This window comes from Pipistrellus kuhlii, unplaced genomic scaffold (assembly GCF_014108245.1).
Source record: "Pipistrellus kuhlii isolate mPipKuh1 unplaced genomic scaffold, mPipKuh1.p scaffold_m20_p_1, whole genome shotgun sequence".
Classification (NCBI taxonomy): Eukaryota; Metazoa; Chordata; class Mammalia; order Chiroptera; family Vespertilionidae; genus Pipistrellus; species Pipistrellus kuhlii.
The window spans coordinates 147086398-147110089 of record NW_023425404.1 but is presented as its reverse complement, the minus strand read 5'-3'; the positions used below and the strand labels follow the sequence as shown (position 1 = coordinate 147110089).

The following is a 23692-nucleotide window of genomic DNA, read 5'->3' as shown; positions in this document are numbered from 1 at the left end:
ACGTGGCAGAAGCCACTTCCACGTGGCCCTGGCAGAGAGCACTGTTGCTCCATGCTTCATTCCCACTGTATTTAGCATTGTGTTTTTATAAATTAAGTGTTTTTTTTATGTAGAGCACAGATTTTGATTTACAGAGACCTTGCTGTAGTAAGTAACATCTCAGTTCTGCACCATTGACTTGACTGTTAGCACAGTAAAAATCATTTGTATCAAAGGGGCAAATGCTTTATTAAAGTAATATACATAGGGAAACTCTGTTGAGAGGATTAAATTGATCTAATGTATGTAAAAGCATATAAAACAGTACTGGGCACATAGTAAGTGTCATGTACAATTTAGCTTTTATCACTTTTACTAGAGGCCCAGTGCATGAAATTCGTGCACAGGTAGGGTTCTTAGACCTGGCCAACAATCAGGGCTGATCAGGACCTTCCAGCTGCAGCCCAGGGCCTTCCTTCATTCCATGCTTCTCCTTGGTGGTCAGCGCACATCATACGAGCGATTGGTCTCCTAGTCAAACTCCCACATGGACAATTTGCATATTAGGCTTTTCTATATATAGAAATTATTATTTCCCTCCTACTTCTCTGATCACTCCTTTTTTTAGGTGTTCACAAGATTTTTGCCCTAGATTCTCTTTCCCCAAAAGCTACAGTGTCCTTACTTGCTAATAAGGCCTAAACATAATTTCCAGCCCACCCCAATTTCTTAAACTTTAAACAGATGTATGCTACTGCCTCCTGGATATCTCAAATGCCACATGCCCACCGCTGAAACCATATTCCTTCCAAGCCTGTTCCTCCTCTGGTGTTCCTTGTCTCTAAAATTGCAACCACCACCCACACAGTCATCCAAGCCAGAAACCAGAAATTATGTCTGACTCTGTCATTCCCTTCATCTTCCAAATGCAAACAAATCCTGCAGATTCTACCTACCTCCTAAATATTCCTTGAACACATCCACTTCTCTCCTAACACATCAGTGCTTACATCAGACCACCACTCTAACTTTCCTGGACCACTGCAGCAGCCTCCTTGTCTCTTCCCCACCAACCATACTCTTCTCTAATCATTTTCCATACAGCTAACACTCAAATCTCATCATGTTTCCAACCCTTTGCTTAAAATTCATCTGTTATAATGAATATGGTGTACAAAGCTCTTCATAATGTAATCTGTCCCTATATTCTTCTTACACTATATTTGCTATCCAGAGAAGTAAAACACCAGTACTCAGAAACTATAAGACATTGAAGAAAGAAATTGAGAGATACAAACAAGTTGAAACATATACTGTGCTGATGGATTGGAAGAATTAACATTATTAAAATGTCCCTACTCCCCAAAGCAACCTAAATTCAATGCAATTCTATTAAAATACAATGGCATATTTCAAAGACATAGAAAAAATATTCGAAAATTTTATATGTAGCCAAAAAGGAGAAAGAACAATCTTTCAGCAATCTTGAGAAAGAACGAAGTTGGAGGGATTACAATACCTGATATCAAACTGTATACTACAAGGTCAATGTACTCAAAACAGCCTGGAATTGTCATAAGAACAGGCACATACATCAACAGAACAGAACAAAGAGCCCAGAAATCAACCCAAGCCATTATGCTCAATTAATATTTGACAAAGGAGGCAAGAGCATATAATAAAGTCAAGACAATCTCTTCAACATATGGTGTTGGAAAAATTGGACAGGTACATGCAAAAAAGTGAAACTAGACCACCAACTTACACATACACAAGAATAAACTCAAAATGGATAAAAGGCTTAAATGTAAGTCACAAAACTATAAAAATCCTAGAAGAAAAAACATAGGCAGTAAAATCTCAGACATCCCTTATTGCAATATTTTTGCTGATATAATTACTAGTGCAAAATAAACATAGAAAAATTAACAAATGAGATTACATCAAACTAAAAAGCTTCTGCACCATAAAAGAAACCATCATCAAAATGAAAAGGAAGCCCTAGCTAGTTTGGCTCAGTAGATAGAGCATTGGCCTGCAGACTGAAGGGTTCCAGGTTTGATTCCAGCCAAGGGCACATGCCTGGGTTGTGGGTTTGATCCCCAGTAGGAGGCATGCAGGAGGCAGCCAATCAATGATTCTCTCTCATCATTGATGTTTCTATCTCTCTCCCCCTCTCTCTTCCTCTCTAAAATCAATAAATATATTTACCAGAGGCCCAACACACAAAATTGGTACATGGGGGTCCAATCTGAGACCCCTCAAGGGATGTCCCGTTTAGGTCTGATCCCATTAGGATCGGGCCTAAACGGGCAGTCAAAGATCCCTCTCATAATCCAGGACTGCTGGCTTCCAACTGCTCACCTGCCTGCCTTCCTGATTGCCCCTAACCACTTCTGCCTGCCAATCTGATCACCCCCTAACCACTCCAGGGCCAGCCTGATTGATGCCTAACTGCTCCCCTGCCAGCCTGTTTGCCCCTAACTGCTCTCCCCTGCAGACCTGGTCACCCCTAACTGTCCTCCCCAGATAGCCATCTTGTGTCTACATGGGGGCAGCCATTTGACCACATGGGGTAGCTATCTTGTGTGTTGGAGTGACGGTCAATTTGCATATTACTCTTTTATTAGATAGGAGATATATTTTTTTTAAAAAAGAGAATCCACCATATGGAAGACCATATTTACCAATTATACATCTGATAAAGGGTTAATTTCCAAAACATATGAGGAACTCATGGAACTCAACACCACTAAGACAAACAATCCAATTTTAAAATTTGGATTTTTTTTTTCTTACAGTACCCAGCTATACCCTTTTCACAGCTTGCTCTTTCCAATTCTAGTAGGGGTCACCCGGGAGTGCACATGCTAATGAGGCTGAAAATGAAATTACTTTATTTTATTTTACTGAATAGATACTTCTCCAAAGAGGACATACATGTGGCCAATAGATGAATTTTAAAAGTCTCAATGTCATTAACCATCATATAGATGCAAATTAAAACTACAATGAAATACTACCTCACACTTACCAGAATGGCTACTATCAATAAGTCAACAAACCACAAGTGCTGACAATGATGTTAAGGAAGGGGAACCCTCGAGCACTGATGGTGGGAATACAGACTGGTACAGACACTGTAGAAAGCAATTGGGAGTTTCCTCAAACAATTAAAAATGGAACAGCCTCTTGACCCAGTGATCCCACTTCTGGGAAAATACCCTAAGAATCTCTAAACACTAATCAGAAAGAATATATGCACCCTTAAGTTCATAGCAGTATTATTTACAATAGCCAAGATTTGGATACAGCCCAAGTGTCCCTTAGTTGAGGAGTGGATTAAAAAAGCTGTGGTACATTTACACAGTGGAATACTACATGGCTGTAAAAAAAAAGAAGGAACTGTTACCTTCTGCTACAACATAGATAGACATGGAGATTATTATGCTAACTGAACAAGCCAGTCAGAGAAAGACAAATACCACATGATTTCACTCATATGTGTAATCTAATGACCTAAATAAACTGATAAACAAAATAGGTCTAAAAGCATGAATACATGGAATAGACTGACTGATCTCAGAGCACAGACAACAGTGTGGTAAAGGCCAGAAGGAGGGAAGCCGGGCTGGGTAGAGGTGGGCAAAGTGGGAGATATTGGCAGACATCTGTAATAGTGTCAATAAAAAAATAAAAGAAAAGAATCCTCTATCATCATTCAAGCTACCATTGATTTGCCCAAATATTCCATTTACTATCAAATTGATCATTTTATCCTTACCATATATGTTTTTCCCAAATCTCTCTATTTACCTTTTTCCAACAGTCCAATTGCTCAAATATTAATTGCCTTTTATCTAATCCATACTTCCCTTAACACGTAATGCAAGACTTCCTCCTCTCTTTGCCTCCCTCGACTAATTCCAAACTTCTTTTCTTCCCACAATGTTTATGGAAATTATTTTTTTAATCTTATATTTGCAGAGAAATTGAGAATCTGCAAAGTTCATTCACACACATTATTTCACTTTTATAAACAAACAGTAGAGTACTATTTTATAGACTCATTTTTTTTTCTTACAGTACCCAGCTATACCCTTTCCACAGCTTGCTCTTCCCAATTCTAATAGGGGTCACCCAGGAGTGCACATGCTAATGAGCATGAAAATGAAATTACTTTATTTTATTTTACTGAAAAGTATCTCAGGGAATTTCTATGATAACAACTAAGTTCTTTTTATCATTTCAATAATGAAACTGTTCGGTAATGATCCAAAGCAAACCAATTTTTTCAAAGTATTTTAGTGTTAAAATAACAAAATTTAATGTTCTTCTCTAGCCAGATGGTATATTAAAATGTTTTATACTTGGTTATTTCAGAAACTATGGAATACATACTATATGCCCATTTTATAGACAAAAAAACTACATTTTTAAAATGTTGATTTTTAACTTTTAATTAAAATTAATTAATTAATTGCCCAAGGTCAGACTGGAAGTTAGGATCTGACCTGTATGACTTGAAGGCGGACACCCTTGGGCATCACACTCTGCAGATAGGCCCTATTCTATTACACAGAGTGTATCAGCAAGGCTGCAGTGCAAGGTCATCTCAAGTATCACCAGGGACATACAGAGTATAAAGCACAATAAAATAAAAATTTTTAATTAAAAATATGTAAATAGCAATCGTGTACAATTCCTTGGGGCCTCAGACAGAGTCCTGCAGTGACTAAGGCGAGCAGTAGGAAAGAGGAGAAGTTGAAGCTAATTCAGATGACAAGTCTTCTGTGAACCCTGCTCTCACCTCATCCCCAAGACAGAAGATCTCATCTTGGACAAGAGGCACTGAGGCCTCACCTGCTACACAACCACAGAGACCTCAGGTTCCCCCTCCACCACACTGCTTCACCTTGTCTTCTCTAGTGCTACTTACAAATCTGCATTTTAACTGGGATATTCTGATAGCATGAATAGATTTAAGGTTTAAAGGAGAGTAGGACAGAGTGAGACCCTCAGTCATTAGCCTAACAGTCTAGTTTCATTCTTCAAACATTACATTCAACTTTTTATCTTCAGAAGAGGCAGGAAAATATAATTCGGAAGTATACAGATTCTCCTCAGCTACTCACTAAGTATGAGACCTTGAACATGTCACTTAACCTCTCTGTTTTTCAATTTGCTCATCTGTAAAATGGACATAATAATAGTAGTACCTCATTTTTAGGTATTGTGAAGAAATATATATATGTATTACTCAGGGACTTTACCTGGCTCAGAATAAATTTTCTATAAGTACTATTATAATTACTATATAATGCATGTCATAAGAATTACAAAAATAATAGCTAATCGCTTCTTGGCCTTTTGTCTAAAATCAAGTGTAAAAATAATAGATACTATTCAATGATAATTATGCTAAGAACTTTCCATTTATTCCTCACTTGAGCACTATGAATTAAATACTAGCACTGTCCCAGGTAGAAAGAAACAAAGGCTCAGAGAGATTATGGAATCCAAAATTGCCTAAGCAGTAAGTTAGTTAGAACTCAAGCCCAGATTCCAGAATCAACTCCTGATCCTCACGCTATTTCAGCTGGATGATAACACTTGCTGACAGGTATTGAAGTTTTGTTCTGTGCCAAGCATCATTCTAACAACTTTACATCTCTGATATCTTATATCTCTTATTAAAATTAATTCAAGCCGAAACCGGTTCAGTAGAGTGGATAGAGCGCTGGCCTGCAGACTGAAAGGTCCCAGGTTCAATTCCAGTTAAGGGCATTTATCTTGGTTGCAGGCACATCCCTAGTGGGGAGTATGCAAGAGGCAGCTGATCAATGTTTCTCTCTCATCAATGTTTCTAACTCTCTATCCCTCTCTCTTCCTCTCTATGAAAACTCAATAGAATATATTAAAGAATTATAAATAAATAAAATTAATTCAAATTCTCACAACTACCTTATGAGACCACTGCTTCTTTTTTTTTCAATTACAGTTTACTTTCAATATTAATTTATATCGATTTCAAGTGTGTTGAATAGTGGTTATACAATCATATTCTTTACAAAGTGTTGCCCTTCACATTTCTAGTACCCACCTGACACCATACACAGTTATCTCAATATTATTGATTATATTCTTGTGCTGTAATTTACATTCCTGTGGCAATTTTTGTAACTACCAGTTTGTACTTCTTAATTCTTCACCTTTTTCACCCAGTCCCTACACCCTCCTCCCCTCTGGCAACTATCAGTCTGATGAGATCAATGCTTTTATTGGTCCTATTTTACAGATGAGAAAACCAAGAGACCAGGCATTAGGTAACATGGCCAAAATCGCACAACTAACAAACTGGTAAAGTAAGCATACCCCACACTGAAAATAGGTAAAACTGAGGAGCTAAATTTAAATCTCAGTGACCTAACCTCAGATTGTCACCATTTTCAAAAAGGAAACTTCTTCCTGGTATAGTCATCTGAACAATTTCTAAGCCAGAATGATTAAGACAGATACTCAACACTGGAATCATAAAAGAAGGCACTGATTAAATGCTAATATATTCTGATTTGCCTTACTATTCAATCATTTTCTCACCTCTAATAGCAGCTATTTTCAATAGTCATTTTCATTCTGTCCTCTACAATTCAAATAGACTCACTATTAACAAATATAGATCAACTTTTCTTTGTAAGCACTACTGCCTTCATTAGGTGCCTGTCCCATAAAAGATAGAGACAGTGTAGCAAGAGCTGAAGGATGAATATGCAGTCCACACAACTAGGACAAGAGGAGAATCTGCCAATGATATATCCAGCCAAAACTCATAGGAATGTTAAGCATCAGTTATCAATAGTAATGAATAACAACTGATTGGGTACTGAGCAGGACAACAGGAACCCAATAATTCTTGAAGTACCAGTGCAAATTAGGTAAATGAAGTCTTGGTTTGATGAGCAGAACACAGGTTTGGTGGTAGCCCCAACGACCCACAAAGCCTCAACACTACATGCCATGGGTTTGGTATATGTTCTGAACAGATCTCAATGGATCTAAACTAACATGGAAAGGTACCTTTAAAGTCTAGAAAGACATGGTTGATAACAAGGTCAGAAACATACCAGTACAGATCTTGAGAACAGATTAAGTCAAATACAAGAGGCAATAAGGAAGAAGGCAAGCAAAATTTCTTTCTAGAAAGAGTGTGTGGGAGGATAGCAACATGCCTCAGAAAATAATGCCAGTCAGAACAAGTGATTGAATACTTTACATTTACAGCAGAATTAAATACTTGATGTTCTAGTCAAAAGAAAGCCCAACAGGAAAGATCTATAATAATAAAAGGGTAATATGCTAATTAGACTGAATGTCTTCCAGACATCCTTCCTGACCAAACCAGGGCCAGAGGGAAGCCAGCCAGGGTCCCAGATGCCTGCCTATGGGGCTGGAGGAGGGAAGTCTGGGTCCCAGGTGCCTGAGGGAAGCCAGTGCCAGCAGCCAGGGGAAGGAAGGCCTACCCATGCACAAATTTTCATACATTGGGCCTCTAGTCTTACCTAATAATAGACAAACATGTAAATTGACCATACCGCTGCTATGCCCACAGCCAGTCAGAGTGAGTATGCAAATTAGGTCAAAGACGATGGCTACCCAGCTGCTCCAGTCTAGGAGTGGTCAGGTGGGGCAGGATGCCTGCTATGAGAGGGAGAGGAGCAATGCAAAGGGATCTACAGGAGCAGCACTCCAGCACAGCAAAGATAAGACTGCAGATACTGGAGTGCAGCGAAGATAGCAGATTCTGGCCAGAGTCTGCAGCAAAGATGAAGAAGACAGACTCTGGCCAGAGCGAAGGCCTGGGTCCCAGGTGCTGGAGGAAAACCAGTGCTGGAAGCCAAGGGAAGGAAGATCTATTGCACGAATCTCTTCATGAAACAGGCCTCTAGTATATATATAAAGATTCAATGAATAAAATCTGAGATTTGAGGATTCTTCAGAATGTTATTCTAGGTTTTAAAATAAAGGATTAATAACCCACGTTAACTATTAGTAGACAAATAATAAATTAACAAGATATGGAACAAGGTCGTATTAGGAAAGAAGACGTGTTAATGTTAATGGTAATAAATGTGACCAAAACCAAAACCTAGCAGTTACTAGGAATTTAGTGCGAGGTGCTTTACATTCATCCCCCCACAATAGCACTGTTATTAGTACCATTTTACAGATGAGGAAACTGAAGCTTAAAAGATGACGTGACTTAACCAGGATCTCATTGAAGTTATAGAATTGGACTTTAAACCTAAGTAGTCTAATTCTGGAGTTTATATGCCTGACCAGCTCTGTATTAAGTTCATGGAAGTAGCCATCATTAACAAGAACACAGATGCAAGTACTGGACACATCAAATGTGGCCCAACATCCATTTGCATAGAGAAAAGTCAGGATAATTAAGTCCCTAAGAGCAATAAAAAACCTTACCAGAACAGAGTAATGGAAATAATGAGAGACAGTGAAATTCAAACACACTTAAAATGACTTCTCTGCTAACCAGGAAATTAGTTTACAAATAGTTAGATTCATAATAAACTAAATGGAATGGATGTCCATGCTTGGCTTCATCTTCCTATTTGGAAGGGGCAGAGAAAAAGTATGCTGTGTAGGCATTTTGTGGCAATGGCTTTACCATCATTAACTGTGACAATAGTTCCAGGCGGCATTTCATATTTGCATAGCAGCCTTCAACATAGAAGCAAAAGCACCTGGCAAACATTATCATTTTATTGGTAGCTGAGATTAATAGACCTCCTTTCTGTCAAAGAGCTTATTAATGGACTCCTGAGATACAAATAGTCAAGCAACCTATTCCTACATGTTGCATATGAAGAAACCAAAAGCTTGAGGTCCTGTGTGTAATTGTTTAGTAATTCTGTGGTTGAGCCTGCAGTGAAATCATAAAGAACCACTATTTCCCTTCCTGATTGACTCAAGCCCTGTCTCTCACTTCTCACTCCAAATTTCATGAAACCTGGAGGCCTTCTCTATCTACTGGGTTGCTCTCCACTGCGTCATGCTGCCTCTTTCTCAAGCTGGATACCCATTCCCTCCTTCCCTCTAACTGCTCACCCTGCCTCCATTCTCAGTCTTCAAACCACTCTCAACATTGCTGCCAGAATCATTTTCTTTTCTTTTTTATCTACTTTTTAAAAAAATATTTTTATTGATTTTTCAGAGATAGAAACATCAATGAGAAACATCAATCAACTGCCTCCTGCATGCTCCTTACCAGGATCAAGCCAGCAACCTGGGCATGTGCCCTGACCAGGAATTGAACTGGGAACCTCCTAGTTCATAGGTCGATACTCAATCACTGAGCCAGAATCATTTCCTTAAACCTTCTCAGAAAACAGCTGTAGCTCCTCATAATCTATAGAAACAGACATGAAATCCTTCATAGATATCGACGACCTTCCTCAGTCCAGACCCAATCTGTGTTACTAGCATCTATGCCTTCTCTTTTGGCCTAGATCCCACAAGCCTAAACTTCTGAATCCCAAACTCACTCTGCTCCTTGCTCATTCTGTTCCCTTTCTAGAAGTAAGCTTTATAACTCCAACACTATCAAAAATATCTTCACAATTCCACATCAATGCCATCTCTCCCATGAATGCCTTCTAATACTTCAGTTGAAAATGGCTGCTCCCTTTGACTCTACTACACACATTGGCCTTTATTTCTCATCTTATTCTATCCAGAACTATTGCGTCTTTTGAAAGTATATCTATCACACTAGAATGACTATCACTGAGAGTCACAGAGTCAACTATGTGTCAGGCCCTGAGATATCTAATGAGAAGTAGATCTCTGCCTTCTGGAGGTAACCGTCTCGCAGCCTTTCACCTCTAGTGACAAAACTCACAATTTTTCCATCTTTCCAAGGATGGTGCACACGCAGTACCATTCTAGATACATAAAAAAGATGTGAATTCATTACACACAACAGGCGCTTTTTAGAAGTGCTTCTCTAGTATAGTACACAGACCCTCTGAAGACCCTTTCAGGGAGGGTCACTGATGTCAAAACTAATTCCAAATATTAATGCATGGTTTGCTGTTTTCATTCTCCTTTTTTCTCAAATGTAGTGTAGTGTCTACAAGAGCTGCATGAGGTGTGACATGACACCAGATTGAAAGCATAAGCAGATAAGAGAATTCAGCTGTCTTCTATTAAATCAGTCATTAAACAGATTTGCAAAAATGTAAAACAATGCCACTTTGTAACTAAATTATTTTGCAAAGGCAGTTTTTGTTAAAAGATAGGTTATTTTGTGTTAACATGTAATGTATTTTCTGTTGTTATTTCTTAAATGAATTACACAAATACTTTAAATTGATATCTTCATTTCTAATACGGTAAATACAAATGGATATTTACATGTTTGTCTATTATTAGGTAAGACTAGAGGCCACATAAACAAAAGCTCTTTGGGTTCCTCAATAATTTTCAAGAATGTAAAGGGATTGTGAAACCACAAAGTCTGAGAATTACTTGCTGCCTTAGCACACCGGGACTCATGTCTTTCTGTGGAAACCCAAGTGAGAATGCCTAGGTGATAGTTGGGTCGCTAGTAACTGCAATTTTCCCTGAATAATATGTCTTTTTGCTCATTTAGAAGTTTTCCCCCCTTCCCTTCCCACCAAAAGTGCCCTAGTGTGATAATGAGTTGCTTAAGAGCCGACTAACTAGAATTTATCTTTGTTGCTGCAGCACCTCACCCAGATTGGGCAGCCAGTAAATATTTCAGGAAAGGACAATTTCAAAACAGCTGGCATATAATTTCTGGTATCTACACTATAAATAATAGATTATCACATGGAATGGTTGCTGCTAAACTGCAGACTACATTTAGAACTTATACTTCTGTCCTAGCCGGTCTGACTCACAGACTGAAGGGTTACATGTTCGATTCCTGGTCAAGGGCACGTGTCTTGGTTAGAGGCTCAATCCCCAACCCGGGTCAGGGCACGTGTGGGAGGCAACCAATCAATGTGTCTCTCTCACACCCATGTTTCTCTCTCTTTGTTTCTCCTCCTCCTCCCTTCCACTCTCTCTAGAAATCAATGGAAAATATATCCTCGGGTGAACAGTAACAAAAAAAAATAATAAATATCTCATACTTCTATTTTAATAATAGTTCCTCTGATATTGGTTATTAGAATACAGATTTCTTTATGAAGAATCTGAAATATGCTGACTCATTCTTCACGTACACACCAGTAAAACACCATCTTCTAAAGGAAAACATTATTACTTTCCTTATCTGACATCAAATTATTTGGAATCTCTCAAACAGTGACAGTCCCGACTCCATCTTCCTGGGAAATATAGCCTGAAGTTCTGCCAGTCAGTGAAAGGACTTTAAATTTTTATACAATATGAGAGCTACTTATGTTCATTTTACTAAGCCTAAGAATTTAGTTTCCCATCTTGGTAACTTGCAACCATGAAGAAGCAAGACAGAGCAGTCTTACATGGCAAGGTTCTGAATAGTCTCTTATTCATCCCATCTGTGAGGTATGTGGTTCCACAAGCCTGTTATGCTCATTTCTGTCTCTTTCTACTCTGACTATTTTGTTATCATTTTTTAGAAGCCCTGTTCTCACCCTTACCTGGAATTCAAACCATATCATTATTTTAAGGCTCTAGTCAGGTCCAACTTTCACCTCTCAGATGAGGACACAGCCTGGGGATAAAGCAGAAAGTCCCTGGGCTCTACCACTGTTATTGCATGACCTCATGCAAGTTTGCTTCCGTTTCATCACATGTAACACAGAAATGCTCAGTAGGAATTCTGCGAAGATTAAATTAAGTAGTGCACAAAAAGTGCTTTAAACAATGCATGGCAGGAAATAATCACTCAATAAATGTTACTCGCTATTTTAAGTCTTTATTGTAACCCTCATTCTTCCTGAACCTCTCTAAATAACGATCAACTCCTTAGACCTCAGAGGTCATTTAGTTCAATCTCCCACATAAAGTAGTATCATTTGGCCAACCGTGAAAATGGTTAAACACGTGCTCTGCAAGAAAGTTCACTGCTTTTCAAAAAGCACAGACTTATAAACAATTCTAATAACCAGAAAGTCTGTTTATGTATAGTACCTACTCTCTGCTCATTGGTCTCTTATTTCTGTCTCCTGTATAACTTCCAAACAAACCTGCATTTTCTATCCTCTTTCACACAATATCCCAGTCTCTGACAGGTTAAAAGGACAGTAGGACACTTTGTTTAGGAAGGTAAAATAAATTTTGGCAAAATTTAATCAACAACAAAAACAATAAAACTAAACTATTATATGAAAAATTAGGGTAATACAATATTTGGATTCTGAGAGTTTTATTATAGTATAATAAATAGTATTCACATTTATCACCCAATCTATTTAAATAAGATTGCAGATCCTCTGTCAGCTGCTTTCCAAATTGTATCCAGAGGTGCAATCTTTGGTGCCTTTTTTTATAGTCTAGTTATTTCTCTGAAAAGTCCCTTTGGCTATATCTTATTCTCATAATTTTCTTTTCCTGCCTCTGTTCTATCTTTCTATATACCTATCTATTGCTCTCTCCTTTCTTTCATCAATTATTCAATAGACATTTATGCACTGTGCTAGGCATGGAAAAGTCTAAGATAATTATATCTGACTCACATTACTTCCAGGCTAAGATGGAGAGACAGACCCATAAACATTAAATGTGTGGTAACACAGTGTCTGTGTTCCATAGGCTACTGTGAGAACATCAGGAAGAAATGAATGACTAATGGTAGGAGTGAGGAAAGGTTTCTAAGGGAAGATAATACTTGATGAAGTCTGAAGTGAGTCTAAGCAGTGCCTCTCAAACTTTAAATCACCTTAGGACCTTGTCTGAAAGATGCTGAGTCAGTAGATCTGGGTGGGACCTATCGAGCTCTCAGATGATGCCCATGTTGTCAGACCCCAGGCCATTCTTAGACGACCAAGGTCTTAAAGGATGACTAATGACTGTTGGTAAAGGACAGATGGGGTGAATACAGGCAGAACAGACAGTGTGAAGTAAATCACAGAAGTAACAAACACTGCATGTCTGTAATAAAGCACATTGGTGCCCCAGGTGATGGGAGAGAAGAATTCCTAAATTGGGGTGACTGGGAATATGGTATATTTTAAGGGGAAGGAAATTTATTTCATAGGCAATGGAGTATATAAAAGTGAGCAAGACAGTTACCTGGTAACAACTGCAAATCAAATCTGGTGACCCCTAACAGGTTTGGCTCAGTGGATAGAGCTTCAGCCTGCGGAATGGAAGGTTCCAGGTTCAATTCCGGTCAAGGGAATGTACCTTGGTTGCAGACACATGCCCAGTAAGAGATATGCTGGAGGCAACTGATCGATGTTTCTAACTCTCTATCCCTCTCCTTTCCTCTCTCTATAAAAAATCATTATAATATACTATTTTTTAAAAAAACTCAAAAAGATCACCTTCTTTAGTAATCAGCAAAGTACAAATTAAAACTTCCATAAGTGCAATTATGTATCCACCTGATTAGCAAAATTTCAGAACTTATAAATCAATTGTGATGAGGACATAGAACCTCTCATACATTGCTGATCTCACCAATTGGGGAAAATACTTTAGCATTATTTAAAGAACTGAATGTGCACAAACCCCACAATTTAGTTCATTCCCTTGCTAGGTATCCTATAGAAGCTCTTATATATGAGTACTAGAATCTATGAGGAATAATATATATATGTGTGTGTGTGTGTGTGTGTGTGTGTGTAAAAAACATAATATATATATATTTAAAGTTTATTTATTATAAATACTAAAGACCCAGTACACAACATTTGTGCATTGGGGGCGGGGGCAGGGGCCGTCCCTCAGCCCAGCCTGCACCCTCTTGCAGCCTGGGACCCCTCAGGGGATGTCCGGCTCCCTGTGGGCCTAAGCTGGCAGGCAGATATCTCCTGAGGGGTTCTTAATGCTGCCATGGAGGCAGGAGAGGCTCCCACCATCACCACTGCACTTACCAACCATGAGCCCAGCTTCTGGCTGAGTAGCACTCCCCCTCTGGGAGCTCACTGACTACCAGGGGGCAGCTCGTGTATTGAGCATCTGCCCCCTGGTGGTCCGTGTATGTCAAAGCAACCAGTCGTACTGCTGTTTGGTAGATTTGCATATTAGCCTTTTATTATATAGGATACTTATTAAATAATATATATAAATCAGATAATATAGATATGTATTAGTATAAGTAATATTGAAACAATTCAAATGTCTATCAACAGTAGAATGGAAAATTATATTTGCTATATGTTTGAAACAGATTATTACACACAATTTTCATGAATAAACTACGTACATCAACATCTATTGCCTGTGAAATAAATTCTCTTCCCCTCAAAATATACCATATTCCCATTCACCCCAGTTTAGGAATTTTTCTCTCCCATTGCCTGGGACACCAATGTGCTTTATTACAAATGTACAATGTTTAGCAACTTCAGTGATTAAGAATATATATTAAATGATTACAAGTTGGAAAATCTTCAAAGGAAAGTAAGACAACAAGTGTGACAAAAGGCAGGTTGGTAGTTAGGGGTTATCTGTAGTGGAAGAAAAAGCACATGACCTTAAAGGAGCACACAGAGACTTACCAGAATCTATTTCTTTCTTCTTTCTTTTCTTTTTTTTTTTTTAATATATTTTATTGAATTTTTACAGAGAGGAAGGGAGAAAGATAGAGAGCTAGAAACATTGATGAGAGAGAAACATTGACCAACTGCCTCCTGCACACCCCCACTGGGGATGTGCCTGCAACCAATGTACTACATGCCCTTGACCGGAATCGAACAGAGTCCGAAGGCCGACACTCTATCCACTGAGCCAAACTGGTTTCAGCAGGAGTCTATTTCTTAATATGAATAATGGTTATATGACATTTGCTTTATAATTATTCCTCAAGCTATATTTTTCATACATTCTCCTATGTGTATGACATATTCCACAACTAAAAAATAAATGTGGTCATGTTAATTTCCTCCTTAAAATCTTTTAAAAGTTCTTTATTTTTGAATAAATTACAAACTCGTTAGCTTTGCTCTAAGACAGTGGTTCTCAACCTTTTTAATGCCGCAACCCTTTAATACAGTTCCTTATGTTGTGGTGACCCCCAACCATAAAATTATTTTCGTTGCTACTTCATAGCTGTCATTTTGCTGCTGTTATGAATCCTAATGTAAAAATCTCTGTTTTCCAATGGTCTTAGGTGACCCTGCTAGCAGTTCTTAACCTGTGGGTCTCTATCCACAGGTTGAGAACCACTGCTGTAGAGTCTAAGACCATCGAAAACACAGATATTGACATTACAATTCATAACAGCAGCAAAATGACAGCTATGAAGTAGCAACGAAAATAATTTTATGGTAGGGGGTCACCACAACATGAGGAACTGTATTAAAGGGTCGTGGCTCTAAGAGATCCTTTATTATATATCTCCTGTATCCCTCTTCATCTCCATTACTCTCATTTATGCCCCAGCAAAGTGACACCTAGTCCCCCCCCCCCCCCACACACACACACACACACACAAATGTATGCTCCCTTAAGCCTGTGGACCATTGAAAAATGTTCCCACTGCTCCCCTTCTTCTGGCTAACCCTTACTGTCCTTAGTAGTCAGCCAAAACATCATTCCCTCCAGTAAGCCTTCTTGCACACTCTCCTCTGCTGCACTTCTTTTGGTCCCCATGTCTGCCTGTGTCACAGCACTGTATAAAAACTATACATTTACACTGAAAGCTCCTTTAAGGCAGGTACAGTCTCTTTTATTTATCCCAAGAGCTGATTCTCAATAAATCTGATACATCACAGATTCTCAATAAATGGGTGCTCAATAAAGTAACATTTAAGATGGGGCAGTATTTTCTACATTACTTAGAATGATACAAAACTCAAGTTTAGCTGTATAAAATTGCCCTTCTTTTGGTTTGAAAATGATTGATTATTGGCAATTTAATACATGTGGATTGAGTACAGTATAGTGATGACTGTTATAGCTGCTTCCTCAAAATAACTGTAAGCATGCTGTTGTGAAAATCATGATGAGAAAATAAGCATAGTGTTAATTTCATCAGTCTTCTGCATTCATAGGTTATATATTAACTCACAGGGTAGCCTATCTACCCAGAGTTATAGAAGCCGCTAAGCAAATGAAAGAAAGCTATTGATCACTAGCTCAAAACAGCTTCTTTAGAATCTTACAAGCACCGCTGTCATATTGTATTTCCCAGAGATGTAATTTGACAGATAACTAGTTCATCACTGCTGGAGTTCATTGATTATTGACTTTGGTAACTATGAAACATCAAGTATTCGATTAAAATATATATTTTGCCTCTGTAAGCTATTTTTATAGTATTTTTAAAAATTATTCCAATTAGCAAGGCAATTGGGTCTTTTTTTAATATTGTTTTATCAAGCAAATTGATTTTTAGGCTAAAATGTTACAAATTGAGCTTTATAAAACTGCTATGTGATTTCTCTTCCCTTATTTCTAAAGATCTAAATGTTATGTTACGATATATATATATATATATATATATATATATATATGCGCACACACACACACACACACACACACACACTAGTATGTACTTATACAGGAATGTGAATATACAGGAAATAGGAATATATATATATATATATATATATATATATATATATATATATGAAATAAATGGAGCATTATAATTTAGCTCAGAACCAATTCTTCTACTAGAAAGGATAAGTTGGTAAATACAGAATTATGTTACAAATAATAAAACCACTGAAAAGTACAGTTATCCAACTGTTACTCAGCCACATGGAATTGTTCATTGCATGCATTTTACATCATAGGCTGATATCCTCCAGGTGGCAGCATCATGGTGGTATACAACGAACCCGTGCATCCCAAGACCTCATGCTGCTATCCGTGGAATTAATAGCACCGCACCACCAGTTAAACACTCTATCCAACCAATGTTCACTTTAGTGACATTACTCAGAGCAGTACTTCTTCAGAGCCATACACTACATTATACCAAATATTTAAACTGGCTAAGTAGATATCTAAACATTTCCTGCTACGGAATGTTTTCAAATGTGTAACTCACCACTGCTTGCTTGGTTTCTCATCTACAGGAAATAGATCTAATTCAACAGCTTCTTGCATGAGTTGCCATAACGAAGATCTGAGATGATCCTGCCCGTGGTGTTTCTCATACTAGCCTAAAATCAAAGCAAAAACAAGGACAAATTTGATTTTAACATTTAAATGGGAATTTCACCTGCCTTGAGAAAACTGACTGCAAAGGACAATTGGTGATGGGTAACGGGGGGGGGGGGGGGGGGGGGGCGGGGGGTAAAACATCTTGAGGTAGTTCAATCTGTAGAATTATCACAAGCACAAGAACTTTGGCTTTTACTAACACCAGAGTAGCTGGATATTTTATAATCTGAACATGAGCCCAACCAGTATTGCTACTTTGGGTGATATATTTGTATTTGTTTTTAAGGTATTTTTATTTATTTATTTTTTAGAGATGGAGAAAGAAAGAGAAACATTGATATGATAGTGAAACTTGATCAGCTGCCTCTTGCATGCCTCCTGCCAAGAGCGAGCCTGCAGCCCAGGCACGTGGCCTGACCCCAACTGAACTGGCAGGCTTTTGGTGCACAGGATGCTGCCCAAGCAATGCGGCCACACCAGCCAGGACTGATACTTGGTTTTGTGATATGGGTTTGGTTTTCTGATTCAAGGCATCCTACTAAGCTTCACCTGAGGCAGCTCCACTGTTACATGTTTGCATATGCTGCTTTTCACATAAGACTTCGTTAGAACGATAGATTGCATAGTTACCAATAAAAGGACTGAATGAGGAGTTTGAAAACCACTGAAGCATATGAAATAAAATAAAAGTAAAGTTGGTCTGAAGTTGGAAAGAGACCTGTAAGTAATTTTTCCATAATCTGACCTACTTACAAAAGTAGGTTTGTAACTTTAATCTGTTATTATTGTTTTTCGACATTATATCAGACCAGGTTCTCCAGGACCGTGCCGGTTCCCAATGTTCTACTCCAGTGGTCGGCAAACTCGTTAGTCAACAGAGCCAAATATCAACAGTACAACAATTGACATTTCTTTTAATAGCCAAAATTTTTTAAACTTAAACTTCTTCTAACACCGCTTCTTCAAAATAGACTTGCCCAGGCCGTGGTATTTTGTGGAAGAGCCACACTCAAGGGGCCAAAAAGCTGCATGTGCCTTGCGAGCCGCTGTTTGCCCACCATGGTTCTACCCCATCATCAAACATAAGGTTTGCTTTCTAGTTTGGGATGGATAGTCACCGCACCCAAACCAACCTCCTCTCTGCCCCAAATAAGAATCCCTTTCTTGGCCAGAGGCTCACAACTGCTCCTAGGAATTCCTCCCCCACCACCTTCTGCCCCCAGGCCATCCCTATGTGGCCCCAGGGTCACCTACCACCAATTCAGAGGAGGTGAATTTCCTTCTCCTCTGAATTCCGATTACATTATTGTTAAATCATTAATGTATAATCATATACCACCTTTGTTATTTAACCTCATCTCCATAAATGACTATAAGCTCCCAAATGTCAGAAACTGTGTTACAGTTTCCCAACCATGCCAGCCATAGCTCTTAACAGAGCTATGTACCTCAGAGACATTCATTCAAGAAATATTTATTGTGCCCCTACTATGTGCCAAACAGACGCAGTCAGTCCCTGGCAGAGATTATATAATAGTTTAGTGTTAATACAGAAAACATAGGGACAGGCAATCACTATCATGTGATAAGTGCAATAACAGAGGTAGGATAGCCATTGAGTGGTCATGACCAAATAAACAAACTATGAGCTTTCCTTCACAATGAATGCTTTCAAATGCTATTTCCAATGTGTGAGAAGGTATCATTCATTGTCAGGAAGCACAGGGAGCACCCAGGCCAGTTACCATCTGAAAACCAGCAGGCAGTTTTTAGTACTTTTCTGTCACGGCTGGGTTGTTTTCTCCCTGCTTTCCAACACACACACACACACACACACACACACACACACACACACACACACTGTAGCAAAAATCCGTCTCATTACTGTGCAGGTCACTCTGCAAATGCCTGATTGCCCTGTAGGGGAACCTCACTTCACACCTGCACACGGTTTTAGAGCAACCGGGGGTTAGGCACTGCTTCTAATGAACCTTCAGTCATTTATTTTCCATTCAAAATTCGAATTTCCATTCCTAGGAGCCTCTGGGTTTCGCATCTCATGGTCACCAGGGATAAGAACAGTAAGAAAGGTCACAGTGGTTTGTTAGGAATCCAAAATATCAAATCAACAACAGAAAACCTTTACCAAAAATAAATATAAATCTGAGGTCCACTTTTCAAGCCAGAAATGTCTCTTTCTAATTTAAAGATTTTCAGCATCACCTGAGGTCTCACCATAAGAAATAAAGCTCCCCTCCGTTAGATGAAGGCGGGAGGAGGGGGAGAATTTGTACACAGGACACAGATTTCTCACTTCCCCTCTGGGCCCTGGTTTTTCTCAGAAGGACACCACGTAGTCACACTGAAAAACCTTTACTCGGAACCTTACCATTTCGTCACGAGGACATGAACAGACAGGTACATTTCTGTAAATCCAGGCTCCAATTCTAAGTTATATTTTCTCTTTCAAGCAATCAATGTGCAGCCTGATCTTTTATCTGAATCAGCAACAGTGTCTCATCGCAGATTTATGTAATGTAATAAATATAAGAGAGAAAGAAATGTTCCCTCTCCTATTAGATGTACCCAATATAAGAGAGAGAACAGATGTTCTTTATCAAGAAGCATCTCCCTCCTGAGTCTCTAGGCCCAACTTTCCCCCCCAAGCCCTGGGTCCTCAGAAGTCAGGATCCATGGGTGGCGGGGAGGAAGCAGTGAGAATGCAGCACATACCGCCTTGTGCCACTTTCGGGCCATTGCCGGACACCGTGTGCCTGTTTTTGCCTAAGTGTTGCAATGTCCAACCAAAGCATAAGAGAGACCGGAGAGGAAATAGAAGGGGCAATGGGGGAAAAAATTAATGTCAATTTGTTTTCTATTATTTAAATTGAAGAAAGCCTCTCTTGCTTTGAGTCCATTATTCCCATAAGCAACTAAGCAATCGCTTGACGTGAGCACACCAATGCCATGCGAAGTCTTTTAGCTGTAAATGTGACCCGAAGCCAAAACTAGAGCAGGAAAGGCGAGCATCTGCCCCCGTGTTCAACAAACCAGAAAACCCCCAGTCAGTCTTTGCCTTTTATCATCAGTCTTAAACGACTTCTTCAGTAAGATTGCATCCAAAGAAATAGGCTCATTTACATAAAGACACAATAAAACTTAAAAAACAAAAACCTTTCATTCTAGGAGGCCTTCCCTTAAACATGGGAGGCTTTTTCACACGACCTAGGTGAGGCAATTCCTTTTGCTTATGATTTCCCTATAGGATATCCTAACAGGAAAAACCCTATGAATTTTCCTGGCATCTAAAAATATACATGTATTTTATAGCACCCACAGTCAACTGGCAGTTCGTTCTAACCTTGAAAAATATTGGCCACGCACTCTGAAACTATTAAATACTCACAACTGCAGACACCAGACAATGACGGCAAAAACACCCTCTGCCCCTCAGGGATCTGTTCGTAAACATCCCCCTCCAGCAAGGCAAACGCACTCCTCCCAACGCCAGCTGCTGTTCTGGGGCAAGCAGGCAGGAAGCTGGAGGCAGCTGATTCTTCCTCTACGTATAATTTCTTACTGCCTCATCGCCAAGAATCCTTTTACCAAAACTGCGAGGATTTTGTAACAACTGGAGCCCATCAAAGCAAAGACACTTTGCAACACCAGGAGGAAGTCATGTGCAAATGAGGACGCATGGAGAGTCTTTAATATCTAAGGTCACATCACCTTTGTCATCTGATTTTCTCGTTCCGTCTTGGGGGACGGGAAAATTCAATTTGCTCTAGGTGGTGAAATAAGCTAATCCAGTACTTTCTGTCAATTACAAGAGTGAGATCAAGGTAGGGAAGCGAATACATACCAGAGGCTCCGGCAACACGGCTTCGGCCAAACTGCCCCCAAACCCTAAAATCCCAGGGTTCCAGAGTGGAGTCAGAAGCTTGCGAGCTCATTCATGAGCATCTCCATCTATGCTTATGACATACATGCTCACCTAAGGCACACATGTTACGCACGCCTCTCTGAGACTAACGGTCATGCCTGCAACCATTTTTAACACATTGATCAGCATTCTAGGAGGTCTCCCAGGGTCCGACAATTAGCAGTCTAGGGAGAGAGGGAGAATCCGGACCTTTGGGCTGCAATGCCTGGTGCACGGATACCCATTCTCCTTCCATTTGAACGGTGACCTCTCCCCATCACTTAGTCTGCCTCTTTTCAGCCCGTGCACAAAAGTTACCATCAACAGACCAGCAGCAGGCAGGGCTGCTGTGCACGGTCCAGTTCTGCAGCAAGGCAGGCATGTAAACAACCTTGTGACTGCTTCAGAGCTCACTGCCCTGGGATAAGCCATTCTGTTTCTGTGGCTAAACTGCAGTATCCCGGGAAGTTATGCCTTGAAGAGGGTCCAAGCAGAGACTCAGTCTCTACATTTAAATGTAAAAGGGGAGATATATATATATATATATATATATATATATATATATATATATATATATATAATTTTCTTGAGGTATCTCTAACCTAGATTTACTTGAAGATTTTCCAACAAATCACATTTATGTTGCTGTAGGCACGAATACATAAGCTCTGATAAATATATTGCTGTGCTCATTTCTGATGACAGATTTTTTTCCCCCCAAAAGAGCTCTGACATTTCCAGGGGACACAGTATCCCAGCACAGAATACCTGGGAACCATGCCATTAAAAAAAGAAAAGAAAAAAAATGCTGCCTGCTGTGACTAGGAGATCACTTTCTTAAAGGGACTCCTTACCTATACAACTGCAGTGCCAATGTTCCCTCTTATTCTAACCTGAGCCCTGTTCTGTGTTCCTCTCCCCAGCCCAAATTTAGCCTAGAGTGTTTCTGCAAGAGCAATGCCATTGGTTTTGCAACTGAAATATATAAATACCATTCTCAACTAAAATATGTCAATATGTCCCAAAATATTTAAGTTGCACCTCTCAGGAAGGAAATGTAAATGCATGCTGAAAGATATGGATTTTTAATATTTTAGGGAACTCGTAGCATTTCTTGGATATGGGACTGAGGTCAGCACTTCCAATAAGCACAGCTCGCTCTCGCGCTCTCGCGCTCTCTCTCTCTCTCTCCCTCTCTCCCCCCCCCCCCCCATTTTCTCTTCCTTTCTGTAGCTCTGCACTGATCTATAATAAAAACCCCTGGCCACAAGAAGAAGGCTCCCTCCACCCTCTGCCCACCCTCACTCCACACAGAAAGGTCCCCACACGCCCCAGCCTGGGGGAGATGCTCAGCACAGAATGAGAGGCTGGCGGCTCCTGCCTCGGGGGTAGCTCACTTCCTGAGCCTGCTTCCCTCCTCTCCCACCCTGGGCCCCCCACCCTCCCGGGAGCAAGTCACAGCCATCACCACCACACCCTCCAAAGCACAGGTTCGAACCCAGAAGGAGCAAAGAGCTACCTACCATTCCGCGCTTCAGAACTCCGGTCCTCCTCCGGCAGCCGGCCCCCCCAAAATCCTCCCTACTTGCTTTGCATTAACCACATTCCAGACTGTGACCAGGAGCAGGTCCTTTGGAGGTGGGGGAGGATGTTTAAAATTAAAGATGGGCAGGTGATGTCCAAGAACAACCGGTCTCAAAGTCACTCCAGCCCCTGGGCATTGAGGGGTGAGAAGCAAAAAGGAAATCTGTCAAAATGAAAAGATGAAAGCAAAAGGCAATCATATAACAAGCACCCCTCAGCCCCCATGAAAAAAAATAGAATAAAATAAAAAGGCAAGGGGAGGTTTTTTAGAGGAAGGAGGAGAGTGGCTTGCTGAATCACCCTCGTTCACTGCCTGGAAACCATTGTGCAGCGTGATGCTGCCCGTACCATTGTGGAGCCTACCAGAGGAGCCCGGCAGAGGGCCTGGGGAATGGGGTTGCTATGGCAACGGGAAGGAGCACACGTGACGTCAAAGCCCAGAGAGGTGTAGGGAGGGGGGCGAAGGGGAGAGGGGACGAGGAAAAAGTCTATGTGTGGCTACAGCTCCTGGGTTTTCAGGGGGACATGAGAAGCAGGCAAAATGGAAAGGAACAGGGGTTTGTGGGCTTCCACTGTCAGCAACCAGGAAACGGGTCTGCAAGATCCCTGGGAACAATCGCCCCATGCAACCCCGGGCCCTGCACAACGCCCGCCGAGGAACAAATGCCCGCAGTCCTCCCGCACACCATGGGAAACACAGTCCATCTCTTCTTTTCGGCTGGCTCAGCTCTTTTGCAAAAGAGCACAAAGAGAGACACAGTATCTGTAGCCGTCCAAGCAGACAGGGATGGCCATAGCCTCTAAGGGGATGTGAGCATGGAAGTCCTGCCCCGACCCAGAGGTCATTGGCACAGAGCTGTTCCTTTTCTGTTTGTTCCTTGTTTTTAATTTAAAAAA

At 40.1% G+C, this 23692-nt stretch overlaps 1 protein-coding gene across 8 annotated transcripts in view; it reads right to left on the bottom strand.

Annotated features, from left to right (window-relative positions):
* MAPK10 (mitogen-activated protein kinase 10) overlaps window positions 1-23170 on the bottom strand; it is a 260366-nt gene extending 237196 nt beyond the window's left edge. For 2 of the 8 annotated variants that reach the window (XM_036455909.2, XM_036455654.2), the window contains exons 1-2: window positions 22735-23170; window positions 17174-17288 (exon numbers count right to left, since the gene is read on the bottom strand). The gene's annotated coding sequence lies outside the window, so the exon portion shown is untranslated. Of the gene's footprint in view, window positions 1-17173; window positions 17289-20707; window positions 20899-21151; window positions 21298-22734 lie in introns of those variants that run through there. The other 6 variants (XM_036455812.2, XM_036455421.1, XM_045571017.1 and 3 more) reach the window with 5 other exon arrangements.
* Window positions 23171-23692: the final 522 nt, after the last annotated feature.